Below are 26,375 nucleotides of genomic sequence, written 5' to 3' on the forward strand. Positions count from 1 at the left end.
AGAGTTATGGCTGTCTGAAAAGCATGGGGGTACAGGGGCAGATGCATAGGCTACAAGGATCAGCAGAGTTTAGAGTGTCAGAGGACTGCACAGGTTCCTGCTTCTGACCCAAAGCCCCATTGGTGGGATGTGAACCGCAATAACCTGCTGCCTTTAATAACGCTATTTTTTTCCTGCTTTCAACTCACCAGGTACAGTGTCATCACAGAGAGGAAGAGAGAACAAGAAGCTGAAAATATCCCTTTAGAACATCAGCACCGATCAGGACAGATATTCTTAGTAAGCGTTTGTCTGTCAAATCTGAGTCACGTGGCATGATGCTTTAATGATCTGAGAGTTTGCAAGTCCCTGAGAAGTGACAGCTGCAAATGAGAATTTAGGAGGTTCCACTAGGCAAGCAGAACATTGATCAAATCTATTGGCAGGAACCCTAATCAAAGCAAAGTGTCAGTGGAGATGCTGAGCTTAAAATCCTCCAGGTGATGAAGTACTTTCTGGCAGGTGTTTTCAGTGTTAACGCATAAAAGTTATCGCCATATGAGACTGGTTTACATCTTCAAGAGCCTGTCACCCTTTCACTGTTTACTACATTTTAAATATTTTTCCTCCTTATAAATATGGGATGGAATAACATTTCAAAAATAGATAAAATGTGAATTGCTGCACATTATGTTCTCTGTGAAATTTTAAATGAAAATTCTCCGTTCATCTGTGCTCATCCATCACAGATGGGCTGCAATAAGGTATCCATTCCCCCAGCTCCTCTCCATGCCACAGGCCATCGTGCCAACTTTGACTTGTCATTCATAGCCTTATAACCAAGAGATTACTTGCCTTGCCTCCAAGTTACCCATGAATGTACATGGAGAAGTATATAAGGAGAACCTACCTGAGGTTGGTACTCTTTGTTGAATGGATCCTCTGTAAAGTCTGCATAAAGGAGTAAATAATTTAGGATACAAAACTCTGTACTACATTTCAGTTGCTGTCAGAAGCATTAAAATCAAGCTACAATTGTAGCATTTTTGCAGGAAAGCACTGGTCCTCCTTCCTCTTGTCTTGCTTCTCTGCAATGACTTGGCTTATGGCTTCAATTTTATTATCTTTGAGTCCTAAATATGGTCAATAATCATTCCAACTGCTCTCTGATTTCTGACCAGGTTCCTTGCCTTCAGTTCAGTTAGGTTCAGTCATTCAGTTGTGTCTCACTTTTTGCGACCCCATGGACTACAGCATGACAGGCTTCCCTGTCCATCACCAACTCCTGAAGCTTGCTCAAACTCATGTCCATCAAGTCAGTGATGACATCCAACCATCTCATCCTCTGTCATCCCCTTCTCCCATCTTCAATCTTTCCCAGGATCAAGGTCTTTTCCAAGGAGTCAGTTCTACACATCAGATAGCCAAAGTATTGCAGTTTCAGCTTCAGCATCATTCCTTCAAATGAATATTCAGTAATGATTTCATTTAGGATGGACTGGTTGGATCTCCTTGCAATCCAAGGGACTTTCAAGTCTTCTCCAAAACCACAGTTCAAAAACATCAATTCTTTGGCACTCAGCTTCTTTATACTCCAACTCTGACATCCAAACATGACTACTGGAAAAACCATAGCTTTGACTAGATGGACCTTTGTTGGCAAAGTAATGTCTCTGCTTTTTAATATGCTGTCTAGGTGGGTCATAGCTTTTCTTCCAAGGAGCAAGCGTCTTTTAATTTCATGTCTGCAGTCACCATCTGCAGTGATTTTTTATAAAGTCTCTCACTGTTTCCATTGTTCCCCCATCTATTTTCCATGAAGTGATGGGACTGGATACCATGATCTTTGTTTTTTGAATGTTGAGTTTCAAGCCAGCTTTTTCACTGTCTTCTTTCACTTTCATTAAGAGGCTCTTCATTTCTTCACTTTCTGCCATAAAGGTGGGATCATCTGCATATCTGAGGTTACTGATAATTCTCCTGGCAATCTTGATTACAGCTTGTGCTTCATTCAGCCCACCATTTCCCATGATGTACTCTGCATAGAAGTTAAATAAGCAGGGTGACAATATACAGCCTTGATGTACTCCTTTCCTGATTTGAAACCAGTCTGTTGTCCATGTCCACTTCTAACTGTTGCTTCTTGACCTGCATACAGATTTCTCAGGATGCAGGTAAGGTGGTCTGGTATTCCCTTCTCTTAAAGAAATTTCCACAGTTTGTTGTGATCCACACAGTCAAAGGCTTTGGCGTAGTCAATAAAGCAGAGATAGATGATTTTCTGGAACTCTCTTGCTTTTTCTAGGATCCAGTGGATGTTGGCAATTTGATCTCTGGTTCCTCTGCCTTTTCAACATCCAGCTTGAATATCTAGAAGTTCATGGTTCACATACTGTTGAAGCCTAGCTTGTAGAATTTTGAGCATTACTTTGCTAGCATGTGAGATGAATGCAATTATTCAGTAGTTAGAACATTCCTTGCTATTGCCTTTCTTTGGCATTGGAATGAAAACTGACCTTTCCAGTTCTGTGGCCACTGCTGTTTTCCAAATTTGCTGGCTATTGAGTACAGTACTTTCACAGCATCATCTTTTAGAATTTGAAATAGCTCAACTGGAATTCCATCACCTCCACTATATTTGTTCATAGTGATGCTTCCTAAGGCTCACTTGACTTTGCATTCCAGGATGTATGGCTGGAGATGAGTGATCACACCATCCTTGCCTTGATCTCAGATATTTTCTTACCCTGCTGGGTTATGAGCAGTCCTGCCCAGAACTCTTTTACCCTCTTGTAACCCACTATGCTAGCTCCTCTTCAGATATTCTGTGTCTGACCCATTACTCTTGAACTCTGCTAAATCTATTAGGGATAAAACATAATTTTTTTGCAACTCTTATTGCATGATTTTCCATTTATACAAAATGCTTGTCTTCTCACAACGATATCAACATGGTATACTTGCTCACAATGGAACTACAATTATATAGCATTTTCAACAATGAAATTCATCATTGATTCTTTATGCAAGTATTTTCATGAATAACTGGAGATGGCATTCCACATTATCATTTGCAGAACTCCTGGGAATATCTGAACTATTGTGTAAGTACTCTTAGCATACATTTATATTAAGTATAATCAACAGAAATGCCATGTTGTTGTTTAGTCGCTCAAGTGGGTCTAAATCTTTGTGACCAGGTAGACTTCAGCATTCCAGCTTCCCTGTCCTTCACCATCTCCCACTTGCCAAAACTCATGCCCATTGCATCACTGATGCCATCCAACCATCTCGTCTTCTATTGCCCCCTTGTCCTCCTGCCCTCAATCTTTCCTAGCATCAGGATCTTTTCTAATGAGTCAGCTCTTCGCATCAGGTGGTCAAAATATTGGAACTTCAGTTTCAGCATCAGTCCTTCTAATGAATCTTTAGGATGGACTGATTGGATCTCCTTGCTGTCCAAGGGACTCTCAAGAGTTTTCTCCAACACCACAGTTCAAAAGCATCAATTCTTCAGCATTCAGGCTTCTTTATGGTCCAACTCTCACATTCATACATGACTACTGGAAAAACCATAGCCAAAGACCACATTTATCAACACAGTACATGGATCATTTATGTTGAGAATTCCTGATGATCCACAGACTGTAAAACTAATCACCTAATCTGAAAATGCTTTCTTGGGATGGAAAACTGGGATCTACTTCTTTTAGTTTCCTAGGGCTTTAGCACATGCGTGCTAAGTCACTTCAGTAGTGTCTGACTCTTTGTGACTCTATGGACATGCCAGGCTCCTCTGTCCATGGGATTCTGCAGGCAAGAATAGTGGAGTGGGTTGCCGGGCCCTCCTCCAGGGGATCTTCCTGACCCAAGTATCAAACCTGTGTCTTTTATGTCTCCTGCATTGGTAGGCAGGTCTTTACTACTAGCACCACCTGGACTTTAGGACAAATGCTAAATTGTTTCTTTTGCCAGATTTCTTGGGTAACCGATGTATCTTTTTCCCACAGAAAACTTATACTGAATCTTGATTCTAGGCAGAAAATGCTCTGTGATCCCAACACAGTCCTCTACCTCAGCACTGGTATTTCTTGACTAAAGGAAAATTCCAATGCAATGCTTGGAGGTAGCAATTTTTATATGAATTCATCATAATAGCATGTTAATACCATAGTAGACACACACTCCTGATTATTATTCCAGTACTTCACTACATCTCTCAGCACTCAACTAATTTTGAACTTGAGCAAGCTCAGGGAGTTGGTGGTGGACAAGGAAACCTGGCGTGCTGCAGTCCAGGGTTTGCAAAAGCTGGACACGAGTGAGTGACCACAACAAAACATTCTCCTTGAAGAATCTTCTGGCACCTTTTAAGCCACTCTTTCTCAATACCCACCCCACCTTACCCCCACTTACTTTAAGCCTTTTTCCCCACAGCCTATCACAATGGTGTGTTGTATTTCCCTAAAAAGCACTCATCATCACCGCACTCAACTTAACAAATCAAGGCTTTGAAGAATGACTTGAATGTGAAAGTTAAACATGAGGAGTTCTAAGAACTTAATGACTGTATCAATTATTTGACAAGGAGAATAACTGGAAGATGAAAGGGAAAGTCTTCAATTAGGAAAAAAACAACAGTATAGTCACTGAAGCAAAGAAGGAAAATTTCACTGTGAAATTTCTGTTAATATTTTATTTTTAACACATCCTATAATTGCCACTCACCTCTTAAACTGGATATTGAACTGCACTAATATGATAATAGTTTTTACAGTTCAGTTTAGTTCAGTTGCTCAGTCATGTCTGACTCTGTGACTCCATGGACTGCAGCACACCAGGCTCCCCTGTACATCACCAAGACCCAGCACTTACTCAAACTCATGTCCATTGAGTCAATGATGCCATCCAACCATTTTATCCTCTGTCGTCCCCTCTGCCTCCCACATTCAATCTTTCCCAGCATCAGGGTCTTTTCCAGTGAGTCAGTTCTTCACATCAGATAGCCAAAGTATTGCAGTTTCAGCTTCAGCATCATTCCTTCAAATGAATATTCAGGACTGATTTCCTTTAGGATGGACAGGCTAGATCTCCTTGCAGTCCAAGGTACTCTCAAGAGTCTTCTCCAACACCACAGTTCAAAAGCATCAATTCTTTGGCACTCAGCTCTCTTTATAGTCCAACTCTCACAGCCATGCATGACTACTGGAAAAATCATAGCTTTGACTAGATGGACCTTTGTCAGCAAAGTAATATCTCTGCTTTTTAATATGCTGTCTAGGTTGGTCATAGATTTTCTTCCAAGGAACAAGTGTCTTGTAATTTCATGGCCGCACTCACCATCTGCCGTGATTTTGGAGCCCAAAAAAATAAAGTCTCTCACTGTTTCCATTGTTTCCCCATCTATTTGCCATGAAATGATGGGACTGGATGCCATGATCTTTGATTCTGACTATTGAGTTTTAAGCCAACTTTTTCACTCTCCTCTTTCACTTTCATCAAGAGGCTCTTCAGTTCTTCGCTTTCTGCCATAAGGGTGGGGTCATCTGCATATCTGAGGTTACTGATATTTCTCCCAGCAATCTTGATTCCAACTTGTGCTTCATCTAGCCTGGCATTTCACTTGATGTACTCTGCATATAAGTTAAATAAACAGGGTGACAATATACAGCCTTGACGTACTCCTTTCCTGATTCGGAACCAGTCTGTTGTTCCATGACCAGTCCTAACTGTTGCTTCTTGACTTGAATACAGATTTCTCAGGAGGCAGGTGAGGTGGTCTGGAATTCCCATCTCTTTAAGAATTTTCCACAGTTTGTTGTGATCCACACAATCAAAGGCTTTGGCATAGTCAATAAAGCAGAGGTAGATGATTTTCTGGAACTCTCTTGCTTTTTCTAGGATCCAGTGGATGTTGGCAATTTGATCTCTGGTTCCTCTGCCTTTTCTAAATCCAGCTTGAACATCTGGAATTTCATGGTTCACATACTGTTGAAGCCTGGCTTGTAGAATTTTGAGCATTGCTTTGCTAACGTGTGATATGAATGCAATTGTTCAGTAGTTTGAACATTCTTTGGCATTGCCTTTCAGTTTGCTCAAATTCATGTCCATTGGGTTGGTGATGCTATCTAACCATCTCATCCTCGGTAGCCCACTTCTCCCACTGCCATCAATCTTTCCCAGCATCAGGGTCTTTTCCAATAAGTCAATTATTTGCATCAGGTGGCAAAAGTATTGGAGCTTCAGTTTCAGCAACAGTCCTCCCAATGAATATCCAGGGTTGATTTCCTTTATGATTTACCAGTATCTCCCTCAAATTTGGCACTTATTCTACTGAAATAGCCTGTTCACTTTCCCATTACAGGGTGAGCTTCTTCCAATCAGACTTTATCTTTGTATCCTCGCTTCTCTTATAGCATATAACATGGAGCATAGGCTCAATAAATGAAAAATCTATAAGGACTATTTTCAGTAAACACCAATCTATATGGTCCTTCTTTTCTCTCTTATTAAGTTATTTTTGAACCATTTTTAAAGTTAGGATTAGCAATGCTGTACATCCTTGGACATCTTAGAAGGAGAATGGTAGAGGTACTGAACAAAATACAGACTGAGTTAAGGGGAGACAGGAGGAGATATGAGGAGAACGCATACAGCCTTTCAGGTCTTGCTACAGGTAACTCTCTTTGTCCTGTGACCTCTCTGTTTACCACTTCCTCTTATAATTTTACTACCCCCTTAATTGTGGCATTCTCTCTTCAACCCTTCTAAGTCTGTCCTCAAGTTCTCTTGTGCTTCCTTACTTCAGTAATGCTATGTCAAGGAGAAAACTAGGTTAGCCAGTGAGTTTCTTCTGTTATATAAGAAGTTAGGCATGAACAACCATGAGGGGTGGGCTAGCCAATAAGCATGCAAACTGATCTCTACACCCCATCCCAGACAAGCCCAGGAGAGCTCACAGATATGCTACAAAAATAACCACAGAGCCTTTTCCAACTCCCGCACAGGCACCCCAGGCACACAATGTATACAAACTAACTGCAGGGGATTCCTCAAGTAAGCTTAGACAGCTAAGAGCCCATTAGGGTTCATAATTATCCTGTACATACATGCATCTGATTATAACAGACTGAATTATTGGAAGACATGTGAAATAGTCTGTTGTTATATAACTTGCAACTATCAATCAGCCTCGACTGTATGCCTCTTTCCCAATTGATGGTGGGTACAAGTCCTATTTTGCACAGGGTAGAACCAAGAGGAGTAGACAGGAAGTATAAAGAGGGATGCCATGAGGAATCCTGATGACTCCTTCAGGGTCATCTGCTCCCACATCTCAGGAGTGTACTATCCCCTGTCTGTTTCATAAAAGATCTGTCTTCTTGAGCTGTAACTGAGCTGTAATTTTCTGTTGTTTTAAACCCTTTAGTCTATTGTTCCAAATCTTTTTTGGGAGGAGACAAGAACCAGGGGAGAGAAATAAACCAACATGACATTTTGAAAGGAGTTAAGAATCAGTAGATATTCTGGGCCCATCTCTTCCTTTTTCAGGGTAAGCTTGATATAGTTAGGAGTCTTGATGCTTTTATTCGATGGATCTACAGGGCAGCTTCTCTTCTGACTGTTAATTCTGGAGACTGATATCTTTCTAGAAAGATGACATTCAATAAATTACCCCAATGGCCAAATAAGGATAGAAGCATCAGCATAAGTAAAATAACTTTGAATTAGGAAAACAAAAAAGACAACTCTGCAGCTGGATTGGGAAAACACCCAACACAAACTCAAATCTCCCACTTTCTTTGATGAAACAAGATAGCATTATACAAGTCCTCATAGTACGGCCACACCTGGCACCTCCAGCAAAGCCTGGGAGGCTTTTGTTCATATTTCAAAAAGCAGTCCATGAAAACCAAGCATCAGTCTCAAGCAATTGCAACGGGTAAGGATGGGAAAATGTGAAATTTTATTGCTCAAGAAATCGGTGTTTCAAATAAGGCGACTCACATCTCTTAGACTGCTTGTTTCACAGCAGCGCTAGAGGCTTCTAAGAGAGTTGAATGGATGCAGGTGGATAGAGCCCTCTCCAGGTCAAAATGGTTACGCTGTCTCGAATGACGACCTGACCCTCAGCTGCTCCCATGGTATTTGCTTGGTATAATTTTATGTCAGTGACCGATTTTAAACAGACTGTGCTGTGGATGCTGAATTGTTGGACATTCTGCTCATTGTGGAAGGTGAAACAGAGTGATTTAAAGGGATGTTTCCATGACTGCAAACTTTCTGCTTGAAAAATAGGTACAGTGCGCTGATTTTTTTTTTTTTTTTAACCTCAGGATAAAGGGGAAACTAGAGAGAGATGTGGAGAGAAAAGAAGCCCCATAAAGGTCTGTTTTCTTTAAAGAAACAAGAGAAAAATAGATCAAAGTTTCTAAGCAATCTCTAGACTTCAAAATGAACACAAGAACATTTAAGTCATTTGAAAGACCATCTTTTTGAAGGTCAGTGTGGTTTTGCCAGCATACATCTCTAGTTCATTTATATTGATAACACTGTGAAATAATAAAGTCAAATTATAAAGCAGAAGGAGCTTGAGGAATTCTTTCATCTTAGGCTCCTAATTTTACATATGAGAAAATGGAGATACCAAGAGGTTGTATGTAACCTTTCCAAGAAATGGCAAGTACTGGAACACACATTTTAAAATGTTAATTACCATGCTTTCTCCACTATGACAGGTCTAGTTACAGGAAATTTACACTATTTTTTTAAAAACCAAGTAAGACAGTTAGATATATGACTTTCAGGATGATAATGAATCACAGGTGTGGTCATAATTGAAAGAACTATCACACATAACATACTTTCACCTGTAAAAAAAAATCCTACACATAAAAGTTTGCCTTTCGGTTTCCTGTGAGTAAAACATTTTGACTACTATTTTTACTCTTTGTAATTTTTTTTCAACTTCACCGCAAACAGATTAGGAAAACAAAGGACTGCCTATTATGCATACTCATCCAAGAAGAATATATACAATGGCCAACAGAGTATCAAACATTTTGAATGTTTATCTCCTTTGGGACACAATCATCGTTTATTGCTGGAGAGCACTCAGAGTTTGCCATAGCTCATTCTCCATTTCTCATCCCCGGCTTATTCATCAGTGTTTCTGAGGAAAGTTCAGTTGGGTTAAGGTACTGATATTATCTATTGGTTCTCAGCATCATTCCCACTGCCTTTTTACATATTTCAGCAATTACAAGCTTGAAAATACTGTAACCCCAGCTCCTGTGCAGAGATTACATATGCACTTTGATTTTTTTCAGCAAGACGCACTCATCTAAGATTTGGGAGACGGAAAGGAGGTAGAGCTTATCCTTGTCAAGTTCCAGCAGGTGTCAGTGCTCAAGACAGCCAGGCTCTGATTCAGGGCCCAGTCACCAGCTCCATGAATGTGAGGGAGTAGCAACTGTGTGTACAGCAGCAAATGTTTGGTCTGCAGCGTGCTGGATCTTGAAATCAGTAGTCCAGTACGAGAACTCCTGATTTCTCTAATCTCTCATTTTGTAAGCGACTAACTTCTTCCATCAAATCTCTTTCTTCCTGAAAAGCATAGAATTGTTTTTCTTTCCTGCAATAACTCCTAATATAGTTACTATTTTAAGGGAAAATGTCTCAGGTCTAAGATCTTTTCTTTCAATGTCCTAAATTTTTCAGACTTTTCCATGGTCCATGATCCTGCGACAATGTTTCTCTCTCCTTCTTTCCAGACTTCTGATTAATTTATAGAAAATCTGGGGGCTGGAAGTAGGGATAGCAATGAATTTAGAGCCTGGAGTTGGGAGGCATTTTCCTAGTTATTTATTACCAAGTGATCACAGGATTTAAAAAAATCAAATCCTTTACATAGCTCGTAAGATTGCTTTTTTACATCTGTGACTCTATTTCTGTTTTGTAAATAACTTTATTTGTACCAGTTTTTTAGATTCTACATATAAGCGATATCATATAATACTTGTCTTTCTCCGTCTGACTTACTTCACTCTGTATGACAGTCTCTAGGTCCATCCATGTTGCAGCAAATGGTAATATTTCATTTTTCTTTTTGGCTGAGTAATATTTCATTATATATATTATTATACATTACATATTATTACAATATATATTATATTAATATATAATATTATATATAATATATTATAATTATTATATATATATATACACACACACACATGCATACATACCTGCCACATCTTCTTTATTCATTTCTTTATCAATGGACATATAGGTTGCTTCAAATTCCTGGCTATGGTAAATAGTACTGCAGTGAACATTAAGGTGTAAATATCTTTTCAAATTATGGTTTCATCTGGATATAGGCCCAGAAGTGGGATTGCTGGATCATATGGTAGCTTTATTTTCAGCTTTATTTAAAAAAAAAAAAAACAACAACAAACCTGTTAAAAAACAAATTTACACTTACCAGGGAAGAAGGGGAGAGAGGAAGGATAACTTGTGAGGTTGAAATGGACACACACACACTACTGCATAAAAAATAGATAACAAATAAGGACCCACTGTATAGCACAGGGAGCTTTACTCAATACTCTGTAATGACCTATATGGGAAAAGAACCAAAAAAGAGTGAACAAGTGTATATGTGAAACTGATTCATTTTAATGTACAGCAGAAACTAACAGAATATTGTGAATCCACTACATTCTGATAAAAAAAGTCACGGGCAGAGCAAGAAAAAACACATGGGCCTTGAGAAGGGCTATGATTCAGCCTCATTTTGAGCCTTCCTTCTTAACTCTGTGTTCACGTGTCAGATGGCTTTGTTTCAGGTCTCTGAGCCATCATGTGCCCTCTCACTTCAGGAAATTTGTAAATACTCTGGCTGCTTCTTAATATATAAAAGATCTGTAATCCCAAAGAAAGGCAATGCCAGAGAATGTTTAAACTACTGAACAATTGCACTCATCTCCCACGCTAGCAAAGTAATGCTCAAAATTCTCCAGGCCAGGCTTCAACAGTACGTGAACAGTGAACTTTCAGATGTTCAAGTTGGATTTAGAAAAGGCAGAGGAACCAGAGAACAAATTGCCAACATCCATTGGATCATCAAAAAAGCACGAGAGTTCCAGAAAAACATCTATTTCTGCTTTATTGACTATGCCAAAGGCCTTTGACTGTGTGGATCACAACAAACTGTGGAAAACTCCAAAAGAGATGGGAATTCCAGACCACCTTACCCGCCTGCTGAGAAATCTATATGCAGGTCAAGAAGCAACAGATAGAAATGGACATGGAACAATGGGCTGGTTCCAAACTGGGAAAGGAGTACTTCAAGGCTGTATATTGTCACCCTGCTTATTTAACTTATATGCAGAGTACATCATGACAAATGCTAGGCTAGATGAAGCACAAGTTGGAATCAAGATTTTGGGGAGAAATATCAATAACCTTAGATATGCAGATGACAAACCCTTATGGCAGAAAGTGAAGAAGAACTAAAGAGCCTCCTGATGAAAGTGAAAGAGGAGAGTGTAAAAGTTGACTTAAAACTCAACATTGAAAATCAAAGATTATGGCATCTGGTCCCATCACTTCATGGCAAATAGATGGGGAAACAATGAAAACAGTGAGAGACTTTATTTTGGGGGGCTCCAAAATCACTGCAGATGGTGAGTGCAGCCATGAAATTAAAAGATACTTGCTATTTGGAAGAAAAGTTATGACCAACCTAGACAGCATATTAAAAAGCAGAGACATTGTTTTGCTGACAAAGATCCATCTAGTCAAAGATGACCTTTGGTATTTCTAGTAGTCATGTTTGGATGTGAGAGTTGGACTATAAAGAAAGCTGAACACCGAACAATTGATGTTTTTGAACTGTGGTGTTGGTGAAGACTCCTGAGCATCCCTTGGACTGCAAAAAGATCAAACCAGTCAATTCTAAATGAAATCAGTCCTGAATATTTATTGAAAGGACTGATGCTGAAGCTGAAACTCCAATACTTTGGCCACCTGATGTGAAGAACTGACTCATTGAAAGAGACCCTGATTCTGTGAAAGACTGAAGGCAGGAGGAGAAGGGGATGACAGAGAGTGAGAGGGTTGAATGGCATCACCGACTTAATGGACATGAGTTTGAGCAAGCTCCAGGAACTGGTGATAGACAGGGAAGCCTGGTGTGCTACAGTCCATGGGTATCCAAAGTCAGACATGAGAGACTGAATTGACTGAGTCAATGATGTGTTTTTTGCAGTAGTTATGTATGGATGTGAGAGTTGGACCATAAAGAAGGCTGAGCACCAAGAACTGTTGTTTTCAAATTGTGATGCTGGAGAAGACTCCAGAGAGCCCCATGGACAGCAAGGAATCCAAACCAATCAACCCTAAGGGAAATCAACCCTGAATATTCATTGGAAGGAATGATGCTGAGGCTGAAACTCCAATACTCTTGCCACCTGACGCAAAGAGCTGACCTACTGGAAAAGACCCTGATGCTGGGAAAGATTGAGAACAGGAGAAGAGGGTGACAGAGGATGAGACGGTTGGCTGGTATCACCAACTCAATGGATATGAGTTTGAGAAAATTCCAGGAGAGAGTGAAAGACAGGGAAGCTTGGAGTGCTGCAGTCCATGGGGTCACAAAGAGTCGTAAGTAACTTAGAGATTGAACAACAACAATAGAAGCCCTATCTGGCAAACAAAGATTTTGTGTACACAGAAAGAAGAAGAGTTAGAGAGAAGAAGGGAAAGAATCAGATAGATAAGCAGAAGGAGAGGTAAAAGAGAATAAAGATGAGAGAGAAAGAGAACAATTTCTGGCTAACTCATCATTCCAGTCTCTAGCCATTAGATTCGACTAACCTGAGAACTCAAATATCATGAAACACAGACAAGTTGTTCCCATAATGTTTTGTTAGAATTCCCAATTCACAGAATTAGGAGATAGAATAGGAAGAAAAGGCTTTAAAGCTAAGTTTTGGAATAGTTTGTTCATGCCGATAAATACCTGAAACAATTTCTCTCATAATTGTTTATTGAAAAATATGTTTGTTGAAAAGTATTTGTTGAATGAACGGCTAATTAAGCAAACACATATTAAAACAATGTGTCTCTTCTCTAGCCCCATCACATTAGTGATAATGTGCAAGATTGCCAATAACATGTTAGAGACACAATGGTGAAACAAGATTCTCAGATATCATTGAGAAGGATACAAACTGGTATATTCTCCTTGAAGAACAAGATGCATGTGTGTGTTCAGTCACGTCCAACTCTCTGCAACCCCATAGACTATAACCTGCCAGGCGCCTCTGTCCATGGGATTTCCTAGGCAAGGATACTGGAGTGGGTTTTCATTTCCTCCTCCAGGAAATCTTCCTGACCTAGGGATCAAACGTGCATCTCCTGTGGCTCCTGCATTAGCAGGCAGAATCTTTACCACTGAGCTACCTGGAAGCCCAAAGAACAAGGTAGAAATCTCTATGAAAAGTTAAAACACCTGTTCCTCTTAGTCACACTCCTGTACTTCTGGGGATGTATTTCATATATATACTCATGTGTGCAGAAACACATGTACAAATATGTTCAGTCACTGCAAAACAGTTTGTGAATATTAAAATCTGGAAATAATATAAATTCCCATCAATAGGAGGTCAGTTAAAGAAATTACATCTTTTCAACAGAATAACTTTCCCCTATTGACAAATATCAGGCAAAATCTATAGGTACAAACATCAAATGATCTCTGAAGTGCATTATCAAATGAGAAAATCAAGGTGCAGAATACTTCATACTGCCCACTGTGCAATAACGTGTAAAAGGAAGACATGTGTGATTCCTGTAGAAGCATCGTAATTTTTGGAAGTTGATTAAGAAATTGGTAATGGCGGTTATCATTAGAAGGTGGACTAGTGATCTAAAATGGTGAAAATTTACGTTTCACTGAATTTATTTCTGTACTGTTAGTTACTTTCCACCACACTGGTTTTACTTTGGATTCAAAAACAAATAAATCTAGCGCTCAATCACAGTTTTCAACTGACATGAAGAGTTAAAAGGTGTTATCAGTAGCCAAGATATGGAAGCAACCTAAATGTCCATCTACAGAAGAATGGAAAAAAAAAAAAAAAAGACGTGGTACATATATGCAATGGAATATTACTCAGGAATTAAAAAGAATGAATTCATGTCATTTACAGCAACATGGATGGACCTAGAGAGTATCATACTGAGTGAAGTAAGTCAGAAAGAGAAGGAGAAATATCCTGTGGCATCCCTTATATGTGGAATCTAAAATAAAATGATACAAATGAATTTACTTACAAAACAGAAAGATACAGATTTAGAAAGCAAATTTATAGTTGCTGAGGGGAAGGGACAGTCAGGGAGTTTGTGATGATCATGTACACACTCTATTTTTAAAATGGATAACCAACAAAGACCTATTGTATAGCACATGGAACTCTGCTCAATAGTATGTGGCAGCCTGGATGGGAGTGGGGGTTGGGGGAGAATGGATACATGTATATGTATATATAGACTCAGTCCCTTGGCTATTCACCTGAAACTATCATGACATTGTTAAATGGCTATATCCCAAATACAAAATAAAAAGTTTAAAAAAAGTTATCACAAAAATATAATCCTAGTTTAAACTCAGAAGAGTTGTGTCTAACATAGAATAGGCAAACTAAGGAATGCTTCAACTGAGATAAAATTATATCTGGGATTCTGGAAAACTAGGTAAGCCTAAAGAGTTTAGTGACCTTATGTCAGGACTTCTAGCTCTTAGCCTTTGGGACTTTAGCTTCTTTTATGGAGTATAATTCAGAATAATGTTGATATCATTACACATGTTTATATCAATTTGCAGGCAAAAGTTTGAAAGGGATCGACTATGGGCAAGAAAATGCATCCCCTGAACATGAAAATTTCTACCTCCTTCAACCTCTCAACTGGCATTATTAATACAGTGAATGGTAATACACATGCACATTTTGAGAACAATCACTAAGTAAGTATTTTGAATTTTGTTTGTTTTAGTAAAGAAAAGGAAAGAGACAAAGGAATTCATTATAATTCCTTATAAAAATAAGAAATTAATTATAAATTCCTTTGACCTACCATGCATGTTAGTGTTAACAGGGCTTCTGTGGGCTAGAGCCAGCCCACAGGGAACATGTTCTCTGCCTTTGCCTATCATGAGCCAATATCAAGACACCAAAGAAATTCACTTTTTTTCTACCTTATCCACACTTGTCGTCTGGTAACACTTCATCTTTTCCACAGAAAAGCATATGAGCTTCTGCCTGAACTTTATAGGCAATGAATGATTTTTACATACCAAACTCCCATTGGAAACTACAAAATATTTAGGGTCTCATATAGATAATATGGATTTCCTATTGTTTTCCCAGTCTGATCAAAGTCACAACAAGATGGGCCTCTTTTTAAGAGTTTCTATTAATCCACTGCAGATTAATGTAATTTACTGCTACATTTTAAAAGCTAGTACAGACTTCTTCACAATTTTTTAAAATTAAATTACCAGCAAAGCACTCCTTAACCATTACTTGTCATTCACTGTCTTTGTAAAAATAATTGGCTTTATAAATAATTCAGTTCTATTATTTTCATGAATGAATGTAAGTTCTCCATGAAGCCTATTTGTATTATGTATTATTTATTTTAAAAGATAGGATGATTTTTTTTTAAGCTGAGATGATTGCTTAGATAAGGCATAGAGAGAAGAAAAACTTTCCTGGTGGACCAATTTGATGCAAAGATTGAGAACTGAAAGGAATGATAAAAGATGTTTCCTGCTTGATCATTTTTGTTTTCAGGCTGCTTCATTCTCAGTAATTGAAAAACTAAAATATTTTAATCTGCTCTTTCTTTTTTTTTAATAGAACATAATCTAAAGGTTTTTTCCTTCCTTTTCCTTTTCTTTCTTTCCTCCTTCCCATTCTTTCCCCCTTTCAGTCACAATTCTAATCCATTGTATGCGATCACATCCTATTTTAATAAGCCCTGTTTTAAATTCACCCCTATAATTCTTAACTTCTACCTGAAGTCTAACTCATATGCCAAAATTGACACTAAATGTATCTTGCTCTAAAGTTCTTTCTGGTAGGATGATAAAATACAGCCCTTTATAATTTCCTTACATACATTTAAAAATTATTTTCACATAGAGAGGTAGCATGTTAGTTCTCTGTTGCTGTCATAAAAGCAATATTATTTAGTGGCTTAAACAATACAAATTTATTATCTTATATTTTCTGTAGACCAGAAGTCTGACATGGACTTCACTGACTAAAACCAAGGTGTCATTAGCCCTGTGTTCTTTTCAGGAGGCTATAGAGAAGAATCTATTTCCTTGTCTTTTCTAGTTTCTAGAAACTACTTGAATTCTTTGACTTGTGGCCTCTCTCCATCAGCAAAGGTGCACTGGGTCTTTCTCATATTGCGTTACTCAGACCTATTCTTCTGTCTCTCCCATCCACTTTTAAGGACTTTATTATACCAGTCTGCCCAGATAATCCAGGATAGTTCCATTGGAAAAATTCATTCTCCTTTGCTATGGACTGTAACATATTTATAAGATCTGGGAATTAGGATGTGGTGATTTGGCAGTTAGGGGATATATCATTGGCAGTTAGGGTAAAGGCATTACTTCACGGAAAACATGTGGTCTTTAATGTTTTAGAATTTAAATGTCTTTAATGTAGACTGGATCTATACTTGCATCTCAGAGTAGCCTCTTACCAAGCAAATGAACCTGTCCAGATAAGTTAATCTCTCTGCTTAGTTCCATTTGAAAAATAAGTTTAAAGATTCCTAACTTGCAAGATCTGTCCTGAGGACTACAAATAATATAAAATGTCTGGATCAGGGCAGAAAGAAAGTCAAGAGTGGACATAACTGATCTTATTCAACTTATAACATGCTAGTTTTTACATCATTAGCTCCTTTTCTAGAACATACATTAACCAAATGATAAATATTCATTAAATAGTTGATTATTAGATTATCAGATGTAAAAAAAATTGAGTAGGAGTTGGTAAAGCAAAATAGAAATCCATATATGGGAATGGAAAGTAGCTTCAACAAGGTTATTTGGGGGAAAATAGTCCAGAATAAAATGCATCATATGCCTGAAAATCACATTGTGTTAGATTGTATGCTCCAAGAGGGTGGGGGCTATGCATGTCTTATTCAATCCAAATTTCCTGGCATCTCACCAAGCGCCCATCACATACTGGAGACTCAATAAATATTTGTTGGAAGAAACAAAAAGAAGTAGGCATGAAACCTGGATAGATTTCTGGGCTTGCACAGACTAAATACTTGGAAGTTAACTAGTGTCGCTCAGCTGTTCAGTTAATTTACCTCTAAAAGATCTAATACCCCGCTAAAACCCTGGGTCAGAATTAATAAAAAGCTTCATTATTGGTAACAACTGTCATTCATCAAACACCTACTACATAGAGATATGAGCTTTATTGATGGTTTTTAATTAAACACTACAAGAATATGTGGCAAGTATTTATCTTCGCACTTGAGAGCTGGATTTAGAAAAGGCAGAGGAATAAGAGAACAAATTGTAAATATCCATTGGATCATTGAAAGAGCAAGAGAGTTCCAGAAAAACATCTACTTCTGCTTTATTGACTATGCTAAAGCCTTTGACTCTGTGGATCACCACAAACTGTGGAAAATTCTTAAAGAGATGGGAATATCAGACCACCTTACCTGCCTCCTGAGAAATCTGTATGCAGATCAGAAAGCAACAGCTAGAACTCAACATGGAACAAAAGACTGATTCCAAATCAGGAAAGGAGTACCTCAAGGCTGTATATTGTCACCCTGCTTATTTAACTTATATGCAGAGTACATCATGACAAATGCTGGGCTGGATGAAGCACAAGATGGAATCAAGATTGCCAGGAGAAATATCAATAACCTCAGATAGGCAGTTGACACTACCCTTACGGCAGAAAGTGAAGAAGAACTAAAAAGCCTCTTGATAAAAGTGAAAGAGAAGAGTGAAAAAGTTGGCTTAAAACTCCACATTCAGAAAACTGAGATCATGGCATCTGGTCCCATCACTTCATGGTAAATAGATGGGGAAACAATGGAAACAGTGACAGACTTTATTTTTGTGGGATCCAAATCACTGCAGATGATGACTGCAACCACAAAATTAAAAGACGCTTGCTCCTTGGAAGAAAAGTTATGACCAACCTAGACAGCTTACTAAAAAGCTGAGACATTACTTTGCCAACAAATGTCCATCTAGTCAAAGATGCCAAAGAATTGATGCTTTTGAACTGTAGGGTTGGAGAAGACTCTTGAGAGTCCCTTGGACTGCAAGGAGATCAAACCAGTCAATTCTAAAGGAGACGAGTCCTGAATATTCAATGGAAGGACTGATGCTGAAACTGAAACTCCAATACTTTGGCCACCTGATGCAAAGAGCAAACTCATTGGAAAAGACCCTGATGCTGGGAAAGATTGAAGGCAGGAGGAGAAGGGGATGACAGAGGATGAAATGCTTGGATGGCATCACCGACTCAATGGACATGAATTTGAGCAAGCTCCGGGAGTTGGTGATGTACGGGGAAGCCTGGCAAGCTGCAGTCCATGGGGTTGCAAACAGACACAATTGAGTGACTGAACTGAACTTGAGAGCTAAACCAGGGTTCAGAAAAGAGACTTAATATGTCCAAAGTGATTCACCACTTTAATGGTAGAAGTAGAACTAAGCATAGACTTCTTTTTTCCCCAAAGAGCATGCTCTTTGTCAATTATGCTAGTTCCCATGAAACAATCTTTTTGAGCACTTGTGTAATGTTTCAGGTCACTTCTAAGTGCTAGAAATATGAAGATAAAATGTTAAGTATAGCTTCTACTCTCAAAAATACAGCTCTAATATGTTATGAAATGTTAGTCACTCAGTTGTGTCTGACTCTGCCACCCCATGGACTGCAGTTTTCTAGGCTCCTCTGTCCAAGGGATTCTCCAGGCAAGAATACTGGAGTGGGTTACCACTTCCTTATACTTATAGCTATATTAGCAGCATAACAGCGTACTTTGCAGGACATAGACATGACAACTATTTTTTAGTGTTTGGAGAATTAGAAAATTTTCCCTCTCCAACTTTTTTAAATTGAGCTATAATTGACATATAATATTATATTAGTTTCAGGTGTACAACATAGTGGCTCAATATTTTAAAATATTATAAAATGATTACAATAAATTTAGTTACAGTTTTTCACCATAAAATGTTATTACAATACTTTGACTATATTCCATATGTTATGAATTATACTCCCATGACTTATTTATTTTATGACTAGAAGATTTTACCTCTTAATCACTTTCATTATTTTTCCCATCCTCCCACCCCATCTGTCTGGCAACCACCAGTTTGTTCCTTGTATCTATGAATCTGTTTCCATTTTGTTTCTCTTGTTTGTTTTATTTTCAGATTCCATGTATAAGTTAAATTATATGGTATTTTTCTTTCTTTTATTTCACTTAGTGTAATATCCTTTATATCCATCTACATTGTTGTAAACATTATGATTTCATTATTTTTATAGCTGAGTAACATTCCACTGTGTGTGTGTGTGCGTGCGCGTTTGTCTGTATATACATATGAAAAGTGAAATTGAAAGTGTTAATTGCTCAGTCATGTCTGACTCTTTACGACTTCATGGACTGTAGCCTACCAGGCTCCTCCATCCATCGAATCATCCAGGTAAGAAAACTGGAGTGGGTTGCCATTTCCTTCTCCAGGGGATCTTCCCAACCCAGGGATCAAACCCGGGTCTCCTGCATTGGCAGCCAGGTTCTTTACCATCTGAACCACCAGGGAAGCTATATGTACATATGCATCCACACACACATACACACACACACACACACACACACACACACACACACACACATACCAAATCTTCTTTATCCATTCATATACTGATAGACACAGGTTGCTTCCATATCTTGGTCATTGTAAATGATTCTACAATGAACATAGGGGTGCATATATCCTCTCAAATTTATGTTTTCATTTTCTGCAGATATATACTCCAAAGTAGAATCACTGGATCACCTGGTAGTTATATTTTTAACTTTTGAGGAACCTCTATGCTGTTTTCCATGGTAGTTGCACCAATTTTCATTCCCACTAACAGTGTTTGAGGGTTCCCTTTTCTCTACATCTTCTCCAGCATCTGTTATTTCTTACTTTTTTGATAAGAGTCATACTAACGGGCACAAGGTGATATCTCACTGGAGTTTTGACTTGCATTTCCCTGATGATTAGTGATGCTGACCATTTTTTCATGTCTGTTGGCCATCTGTATGTCTTCTTCAGAATAAAGTCTACTCAAGACCTCTGTCCATTTTAATTGATCATGCTTTTTCTATTATGTTTTATGGGTTATTTATATATTTTGATATCAATTCCATATCAGATAATCATTTACAAATATTTTATCTGATTCCATAGGTTGCCTTTTTGTTTTGTCAATGGTTTCCTTCACCATGTGAAAGCTTTTAGTTTGATGGAGTCCCATTTGTCACTTGTGCCTTTGTTATCCCTGCCTAAGGATACATGTCCAAAAAAAAAAAAAAAGCAAAACAACAAATTAAGACCAATGTCAGAAAGATTACCCTATTTGCTTTTCTTTTAGAAGAAAAGATTGCCTTTTGTTCTATAACTTTGATAGTTTCATATCTTGTATTTAAGTCTTTAATCAATTTAGAGTTTATATTTGTAAGTGGCATAAGTTCAGTTAAGTCTTCGGTAGTATCTGACTCTTTGCAAATGCATGGACTGCAGTACACTAGGCCTCTCTGAACATTACCAACTCTTGGAGTTTACTCAAACTCATGTTCATTGAGTCGGTGATGCCATTCAACCATCTCATCCTCTGTTGTCCCCTTCTCCTCCCACCTTCAAATCATTCCCAGCATCAGGGTCTTTTCAAATGAGACAATTCTTCACATCAGGTGGCCAAAGTATTGGAGTTTCAACTTCAGCATCAGTCCTTCCAGTGAATATTCAGGACTGAGTTCCTTCAGGCTGGACTGCTTGGATCTCCTTGCAGTCCAAGGGACTTTCAAGAGTCTTCTCCAACACCATAGTTCAAAAGCATCAATTCTTTGGTGCTCAGCTTTCTTTACAGTCCAGCTCTCACATACATGACTACTGGAAAAACCATAGCTTTGACTAGACAGACGTATGTTGGCTAAGTAATGTCTCTGCTTTTTAATATGCTATCTAGGTTGGTCATAACTTTTCTTCCAAGGAGCAAGCATCTTTTAATTTCATGGCTGCAGTCATCATCTGCAGTGATTTTGGAGCCCAAGAAATTAAGTCTCTCACTGTTTCCATTGCTTCCCCATCTATTTGCCATGAAGTGATTGGACTGGATGCCATGATCTTAGTTTTCTGAATGTTGAGTTTTAAGCCAACTTTTTCACTCTCCTCTTTCACTTTCATCAAGAGGATTTTAGTTCTTCCATGCTTTCTGCCATAAGAGTGGTGTCATCTGCATATCTGAGGTTATTGATATTTCCCCTGGCAATCTTAATTCCAGCTTGTGCTTCATCCAGCCCAGCATTTCTCATGATTTACTCTGCATATAGGTTAAAAAAGCAGGGTACAATATATAGACTTGACATACTCCTTCCCCAGTTTGGAACCAGTCTGTTGTTCCATGTTGAGTTCTAGCTGTTGCTTTCTGACCTGCATACAGATTTCTCAAGAGGCAGGTCAGGTGGTCTGGTATTCCCATCTCTTTAAGAATTTTCCACAGTTTGTGGTGATCCACACAGTCAAAGACTTTGGCATAGTCAAAAAAGCAGAAGTAGGTGTTTTTTTTGGAACTCTCTTGCTTTTTCGATCCAACAGATGTTGGCAATTTGATCTCAGTTCCTCTGCCTTTTCTAAAACCAGTCTGAACAACTGGAAGTTCACAGTTCACATACTGCTGAAGCCTGGCCTGGAGAATTTTGAGCATTACTTTGCTAGCGTGTGAGATGAGTGCAATTGTGCAGTAGTTTGAGCATTCTTTGGCATTGCCTTTCTTTGGGATTGGAATGAAAACTGACCTTTTCCAGTCCTGTGGCCACAGGTGAGTTTTCCAAATTTCCTGGCATATTGATTGCATATAAGTGCATCAGTTTTACAGCATCATATTTTAGGATTTGAAATCGTTCAATGTGGTATAAGAAAGTGGTCCAATTTTGCATGTAGCTTTCCAGTTTTCCTTATTGATTTTCTGTCTTGATGATCCATCCATTGATGTAAGTGAGGCATTAAAGTTCCCTATTGTTATTGTATTGCCATCTATTTATCTCTTTCTGTTAACATTCGCCTTTTATTTAGTACCTATTTATGTAGGTTGGAGAAGGGAATGGCAACCCACTCTAGTATTCTTGCCTGGAAAATCCCAAGGACAGAGGAGCCTGGTGGGCTGCAGTCCATGGGTTGCAAAGACTCAGGCACGACTGAGTGATTTCACAGTGTATTTTTCAGTTCACTTGAAACTTTGGCTTGGTGTTTTCTCTTTGTTGAAGAGAAAACTGTGTTCATTTCCTGAGATTGGTAAGCATTTTTACGACTATTTCTTTGAACTTTTATCAGGTAGACTGCTTATCTCCATTTCATTAAGGTAATTTTCAGGGGGTTTGCCTTGTGCTTTGGTTTGGAACACATTCCTCTGTCTCTTCATTTTGCCTGTCTTCATGTGTTTATCTATATGTCTTAGGTAAAAAGGCTACCTACCTCAGTCTTAAAGAAGTGATCTTCTATAGGAGCTGTTCTGTGTGGCCTAGAAGCACTATCTCTTGTGGCCACAAGGCGAGGCACTCTATGGGTGTTCCTCATGTGAGCTGCATGCACCCACAAGCCGTGATACAGTTGTGGCTGCTGCATAGGAATACTGAGGTTCAGGGCACTCATTCAGCTCAGTTGTGGTCTGATCACTGTGTGGGGAGAGAGACAGAAAAGTTGCTTGCCTGTTCCAGTTGTAGCTTGATCTCTGTATGGTGAGTCAGGGTTCAGGGCACTTGTCCAGCCTGGGTACAGCTCATCTCCTGTGCAAGAAGAGGAGCTAGAGGCTCTCAACAGGCCTTGTTGCAGCTGGGTCTCTGTGTGGAGTGACCAAGGATCGGGCCACTCACCAAGCTGCAGCTCAGTGTTATGCGGAGTGGATGGGATACAGGGTGCTTGTTCAAGCTTATTACAGTGCGGGATGGGCAGAGCATGTCCTCCAGTGCTAGCAGACTAGAGGGAGGGCACCACAAACTGTGCCCATCAGCTCTGTCGCCAGTAAATTAGGATTAGATTACAAAAATGGCACCTGTCAATGCTTCTATCCCTGGATAAAGTCCCCACAGGTTCCTGCCTCTCCAGAAGCTGCTTTAAAATTAGTAATTGGGTCTCTATCACTTATAGTTTAGGTGTTTTTCAAGCTGTTGTTTTTTGTGATGAGTCTAAGGAAGATTGAATTTTCATATGAGCCCATTTAGAGTGAGATCTCCATTACTTACAGTTCTATGATTCACCTAATCTTAATCTCCACTGATTTTCAAATCAGGCATTGTGGGAGCTTGTCTTCTTGGTGCCAGCTCCCAGGGTCAAGGCACCTTATATGAGGAACAATCCCTCCCATCTGTATTTGGCGATTCCCCCTAATTGTGGAGTGGTGTGGTGTCCTGGATGAGGTCATGTCTGTCCCCTCCTACCCTTTCCAGGATGCCTCCTTTGTTTTTTGCTGTGGGAGTGCTGCTCTCAGGTCCTTTTCAGAGAAAAACTATTCCATATGTAGATGTAAATTTCTTATGTCTGTGGGAGGAGGTAAGTTTAGGATGTTCCCACACTACCATGTTGAACTCTTCCCCTCTCCAGTTCTTTACAAGTGCCATTCCGTGTGCCCAGAAACTGTTCCTATTGCTCACTGATCCCTGAGGTCTCAGTTAAATAGTCATACCAAACCAACACAATATTGTAAAGCAATTATCCTCTGATTAAAAATTAACAGAAGTCATACCAGCCAATCCCTGATGTTCAAGATTAGCTTAAACCTTCCTGCTTAATATTCCCAAAGAGCTATACTTTCCCAATAATTGTTATTTAGAAGTATTGAATATGTGGCCACACACACACAATATGGATTATCTCATTTGATCACCAAAACCATAGTAGAGATATGAAAACTGAAGCTAAACGTTAGTAAATTTCTCATGGTAACAGTTGATATGGAATGGATCAAGTGTTTAAATCTAGACAATTTATTTAGATTAATATACCAGTTATAGTAAATTTCACACCTTAATTGACTATCTGTTCATTTAGAAAAAAGAACAAAGCTGTGATGGCAAGAATCCAGTTTATCTTACTCACCATTGTATCACCAGTGCCTAAACTTGTAAAAGAATGTTTATAAACTGAGCCTTGAAGGATTGGAAGGAATTTACTAGGATTTGAAATAGAAAGGGATTTTGGAATCAACATGGTGGACTGACTGGCATTAGAGTGACTACCAGCAAGAAAACCAATTGGAAGGCCATAATTATTACCCAGGTGAGAGATGATAGAACATGAACTAGAACAGAAATCAGCAAACATTTTCTGAAAAGGGCCAGATAGTATATATATACATTTTGGAACTACTCAATTCTGCCATTATAGCACCAAAGCAACCTCAGATAAATACATTAACAAATGAACATGACTATGTTCCAATAAAACTTAAATAAGCCAAAATAGTTGGCAGGCTGGATACGGCCTGCAGGCAGCTGTTTGTTGACCCCTGAACTAGAATACTGGCAATGCAACTGGAAGAGTCTTTATGTCTTACAATGGTAGTAGTGTATGTGAACTAGAGAAACATTTCAAATGCAAAACTGATAGGATTTATTGACTGACTATAGAGCTTGGGAAAAGGAAGAGTTGAAGAAAATCTTGATTTCCCTGCCACAGGAAATCAAGGGTATCAAGGAAGATAAACTAATGCAAAAGTAAAGAGTGATAATAATAACAATTCAAGATCCAAAAAAGAAGTTTCAGATGGAAAAGAACATTCAATAATAGCCAAAGCTCAGAATAAGATTGAAAAGACCAATAGATAGACAGGGAGTTCCTAGACATAGTCTTATAAATCCACTGCAGGGTCACATTATTACAAATCCCTATCCTTATACTTGGCTACTTAGTTCTGTGGGCATTTGTGTGTGTGTGTGTGTGATGATTCAGAGTTTCTCTCTGTTCTTATCAAGAGGGACACAGGCTGAACTGTTTATGCAATGATAAGTTACATAGCCCAGTGCATAGCTTAATTCACTATGAAAATGTTCAAGGAGGTACTTTTTAAGATCTTTTGGAAATTTAGTGCTTAAAGGAAAATCTTTGAATCCTCAACTGACTTACAAATGAAGGAGGAAAGTAATTTCTACAGATGAGATCTGGTTTCCCTGCCTTAAGGTTTGCTACTTGTACAATGGAAAGATTACGCACCGAATTGTATGCCAAAAGATGAATTCCTCTGCTTCATTTGAAGAAAGTTTTAGAAAGAAGGGGAAAGATGAATACTGGGTGAATATTCACTGATTTTAATTTAAAGTTACACCCCTTTCCGTTACAGAAATATTCTTTTAGACATTTTTCTATGCTACAAAACCTCATTTAACACTAGGAATTTAGGTGCTAGGTGGACTTAAAGATAGTATTAATGACCAACACTTGTTATGAGTTATATTCAAATTAATAGTCTATATCAATATACACATTTTCCTCTCTGAATTTTTTAAAAGGCATTTGAAGGAACCAAGCAATCTAAGGAGTTTGCACAAACGACTTCCCGTCTTGCAAGATGTAGCAAGATGCAGTAATTTCTCTGAGCACAGAGGAATTAAACTTATTAAAGTGAAGGGGGAATCTTTGCCAATAAATGCTTCACCAGGATTCATAAACTGGCTTGGAAAGGAAGGAATAGAACATCAGAATCTAGCTATGTGTCATTAGTCTTTCTGCCCTTGCAAAAACATGAGTCATACTCTCACATAACTCATGCGAACTCTGAGTTGCAACAAATTCTGAAATCTTGGAAGTGTCAATAGGTGAGTAGTAAGAGAAAGCAAAGGTTGAGAGACCAAAAGAAGCTGAAGGGCTGTGTCCCTCCCAGGCTGCAGTCCAGCAGAGAGTGTCTAAGGGACAGAAAAAACACAGGTTTGGGGGGAGAACCAAGACCCACAATAGATCAGATCTGGCCCTCAGAGAAAAAAGTTGGCAATGTCCAGACCACATACCAAAAAGCCAGGTGCATACGCAGAGTTGGTAGACAGCCTGGAGACCC

At 38.7% G+C, this 26,375-nt stretch overlaps 1 long non-coding RNA gene across 2 annotated transcripts in view; it reads right to left on the reverse strand.

Moving 5' to 3' along the window:
* Window positions 1–7,500: 7,500 nt before the first annotated feature.
* The window catches only part of LOC133041208 (uncharacterized), a 37,796-nt gene continuing 18,921 nt past the window's right edge, over window positions 7,501–26,375 (reverse strand). For both annotated transcript variants that reach the window (XR_009689194.1, XR_009689193.1), the window contains exons 3-4: window positions 10,227–10,406; window positions 7,501–7,627 (exon numbers count right to left, since the gene is read on the reverse strand). This is a non-coding gene — a long non-coding RNA (uncharacterized LOC133041208). The remainder of the gene's footprint in view (window positions 7,628–10,226; window positions 10,407–26,375) is intronic.

This window comes from Dama dama, chromosome 20, assembly GCF_033118175.1.
Source record: "Dama dama isolate Ldn47 chromosome 20, ASM3311817v1, whole genome shotgun sequence".
Classification (NCBI taxonomy): Eukaryota; Metazoa; Chordata; class Mammalia; order Artiodactyla; family Cervidae; genus Dama; species Dama dama.